A 4,484-nucleotide genomic window follows, 5' to 3' on the forward strand; every position below is an offset into this window, starting at 1 on the left:
GGGAGAGTTGTGAGGTTCGAACTCCAGCAACCTGAGGCTGACAGCTTTGTGGAAGCAGCCACTTAAAGGCCTGAGCTAGGGCCAGGCCCCTTTTTTATTTTTTTATTTTTTGCTATTTAATTTTAGAGACAATTATAGTCAAAACTGGAAGGACCTAAAATATCAGACTCTTTCAACAGAGGCAATGTGTTACAATTGCTATCTTATTCCCTTGAGAACAGTTTCTACACTTACTAACAGCTTTGTTTCACTCATATCCCAAAGAGTAAAGGACTTCAGTACTTATTAGTCTGGGTAGATACCTTCAGAAGCTGGGTTGATGATTTTCCTTGCAGAACAGAGGGCACAAGATGTAGTAAAAGTTTTAGTCTTAGAAATGTTCCCCAGATTTAGACTTACTAAGAACTTACAGAGTGGTAATGGGCCTTCTTTCAAAGCAGCAATCTCATGGGATGTCTCACAGGAATGGAGCCTTCTCTATCTCATCAACTGTGCATGGAAACCACAGTCATTAGGAAAGAGAAAAAAATGAATGAGATCCTGAAAAGACATCTTCACAAAATGGCTCAGAAGACCCACCTGCAGTGGCCTTTTAGTGCCCATTAGAACAAGAAATACTGGAGAGATAGCTCAGGAGAATAAGTGCTTGCCTGGCAGGGCAGGGTCCTGAGTTCAATTCCTGGTATCGCAAAGGAAAAAAAAAAAAAAGAATAAGAAATACCCCTCAAATTCTAAGCCTCAGTTCATTTGAAATGCTTTTGGATGCTTTTTGTGCACTGATGATTTCTCTTTGATAGAAGATGCCTTACTAGAGAATGACACCCCAGTGGCTAAATTCCAACAGACTCTTAAATGGCTAATGGAGGCTCAACCTAGGTCTTGTTTTATCTTGGTCTTAACCATCCAGCAGAAAAAGTATAAAAATGAGCTATAAAAAGTAACCCCATATTGTATGCTGAGCTGTAAAAGGCTCAAGTCAACAACTTCTGACATTGTCAGTCCTACGTATAACTCACTACTATTATGGACTAGTGGACTATATTGGATTATTTTGCTGAATTCATGCACCTACAATATTTGAATGATAATGGAATACCTATCTTTGACAAAACTAAACAAAAAAAGAGATGTAAATGAAGGACCATTTTGTGTCTGTACATACAAAATAGTATAGATATACAGCTGCTTTCTCTTAATTCAACGAGAAGAAAGATTTGTACTAATAATGGACAGGATATCATGTCTGCATCTTGTACTATGAATAACCACTATAAAGACAACAATATGCAATGTATTAATTATTGAAACTGTTCTACTAATTGGTTTTGAAGTTTGCTATTTGTTTCTCAACAAAATTAATAAAAAAGAAAAAAAAGAAAAGGGAATTCCATATTCTACCCTTGAGACCTAATTACTGGTAAACTTTCTTCCCTCATCATCCCCTTCCCTAGGACCAGCTTGGGAAGGAGCAAAAACTGCGATCCTGTCAACTCCATCAGCTGTCAAGGTAGCAGGCCTGGACTTCTGGATACACAACACTCAAGTCAAGTTCTGGGAACCAGAGACTGTCACTGAGTATGAGCAACCATATTTGGAGTACTCTTGTGAACCTATGGAAGACTTAAGATTCTTGTTCAAGAAAAAAAAAGGCTTCAGATAAGTAATTAAGATGTTATTCTTAGCTGTTTTACTAATCACTTTATCACTTAAGGGAGAATGTCATTCCTTTCTAAGGTGGACACAATATGCAAATTCAGTACAATGAACATCTTGCTGGATATGTGACCTGCTCCTCTTGTCCAGTACATCTGGGATTCCTTGGTATGTTGCCCCACTCCAAAGAGAAGGAACAAACTACAGTAGTATAGTGATGCATTATGAAAGAATTTCATGGTTCATAGTTTCACCCACCATTTCAAGGTAGCTGAGTGGTTTATAAATCATACTCTTAATAATCTTAGATATAATTGAATTTATTTTAACAATTCTACTAAAACCTCTTTAAAGGTTTTTGTAGAGCCCCTATTAAATAAAAGTAAGGGTCTGTACCAAGAGCCAACAACTACACATATCAAGGTGGCTATTTTCAGATATGGTATGATGATCTATGGTTAACCCCCACTCTAGGACACCTTAGTAGAAAAGCCCTTTTCTGGTGGGAACAGATAATCACTCCTTTTCTCATTGACTGAACTCTACTAAATACTTTAGGATGGGTAATCCCCAAACAATGTATGCACACAGTAATTCTACAGACTGAAGATTGGTTTGCAACTAACTGACTTAATCACTCAGGAATTAGATAGGAAGCCCCCAGTGGCATTCATTGGTCCTTTGGAATCAATCTGTGGCTCTGGATGGATAGGAAGATGCATGCTGGGATTTGATGATTATAAGGCAAAAGTGTCACAAGTATTGGCAAACCTTCAAATTTACCTTGCTTATGACATCGAGGGTCTAGAAGTGTGTTTCAATGCTATAATCATTTGGCTTCTATCTTTATATCTTCTCTATGTCACACAGCATTACACAGTCTTAACTAACTATACTCAGTGGGCCTTAAACAACACTGTTACTGGTCTTTTTCCTAAATGAAGAAGTAAAATTAATGAGGCAAGCCATCCTCCAAAATTGGATGGCAGTAGACACTCTAACAGTAGCACAGCAGGTACTTGGGCAATTATAAAAGCTGAATGTTGTGTATACATTCCTGATCCTTCTGCTAGTGTCTCGATGGCTGTTCAAGGTATTAGATGACAGGTTAACGACATATGAAATTCTGAATTTCCCAGGACCTGCTCTTTATCCTCTTTATGGAAAGCTATTACTTATTCCTCCTTGTGGAAAACTTGTCGGCTATATTAATAATTATCCTGTTAATTTCATTATTTGGTCCATGCAAACTTAAATGTTTCTGTGATATTTTTCCTCCAGACTTTAAGCTGCATGTGTACCCAAGAACACTTGGTATCTATTGAGGGCCTCTAGATAGACTTCTGTGGAATGTCTCTGACTGCATCTCACAGCTATTACCCTCTTCAGTTGGCAATAGCCTGATCACTCTTTAGCCTTTGCTCTCTCACGAAGCTGGGTGCACTTCTCCATAGGGGAATATTACAGACAGCAAAGTTAGGTAGAAAAATTGTAGACCGTCAGACACGGCTGGTCCTCTAGAGGTCAATGCAGAAGACAACATGGCTGGAGGTGCATTCACTGAAGTCCAGGCTTCAAGAAAAAGAAAAACTACTCCCTTCTCTCATATTCTTCTCCCAGGGATGAACAGTGGTGATTGATATTCTAAGTAGGCATCAGTCACCTTGAGTGAAGGACTAAACCTCCTTAAGCCACCCCTTCCAGGCAAGTCCTCATCCGTCCCATGTGCGCTAGCTATATGATTTGCCTCCGCACTTGATCCCCATTTAATCAATATTACCCTACCTACTATACTTGTTGTAATTTTATTGATTGACCATAGTTTTGTCCCACCTCACATCCATTTTATGATTTGCCACTGGATCAATATTACCTCAGAAACTACTTGTGATGTTATTGATTGGTTGTGGTTCTGTCTTACCTTAAGTCCAGCTCACCTTGTGAGATTTTGCTGCATAAAATACCCTTTAGAAGAAGGAATGATGGGCAATCCACTTTCTGGGGCCCCTTCTGTCCCTCTTAGACTGAAATTTTCTTTCTCTCGGCAAATTTTTCCTATTCTTAAATCAATACAAAACAAAATAAAATGATGTAGTGTTTGCACTTAACCTCCTGTACATTCAAAATCATCTTTAGATTGGTATGAAATAATACTGATACAATATAAATCAATATAAATAATTCTTACACTGGATTGTTTAGCAAAAAATGCCAAACATATTTACATATCTTCAGAATAGGTGAATTTTTTTAAACATTAAAACAATTTTGAATTTTGTTTTTTCAATCAAATTTTTATGTTTTAGATATATATATTCTTGGCATTCATACCATACAGATTTGTACCCATACATGTTAGAACTTGATTCTTTTTTTTCTAGTCCCTTAATCTCTCTTCAACCGCTCTTCCCTTCCCCATTTACAAAAACTAAAACTTTCAATTTTTTATTTGTGGTTGATCAAATCTTTGGATTCAAAAACTTGTAGGGATAGAACCCATAAGTGCAGAGGCAGGTGAGGACGTGAGAGCAGTCTTGAAATAGAAATTAAAATATGACCATGACTCCCAAAGGATTTTAGGTAAAAGTTTGATGTTGAGTAAGTATGTGAACACATTAATAAATGCATTAATGCTGTGCAGGAGCTTGTCAGAAATCATTTCTCCTAGAAGACTTGTTTGGAGATGCATCTTCAGTGCATTTCAATTTTCAGTCCAATATTTACTTTTTATGGGGCTTTTCTCAATCAAAGAAACAGGAAAATATTGTGTGTTATATTATGTGTTATGGTAGACAGCATTATGGGAATACCAGGACAGCTAGGGATCTCTC

Source organism: Octodon degus, unplaced genomic scaffold (assembly GCF_000260255.1).
Source record: "Octodon degus isolate 3935 unplaced genomic scaffold, OctDeg1.0 scaffold00022, whole genome shotgun sequence".
Classification (NCBI taxonomy): Eukaryota; Metazoa; Chordata; class Mammalia; order Rodentia; family Octodontidae; genus Octodon; species Octodon degus.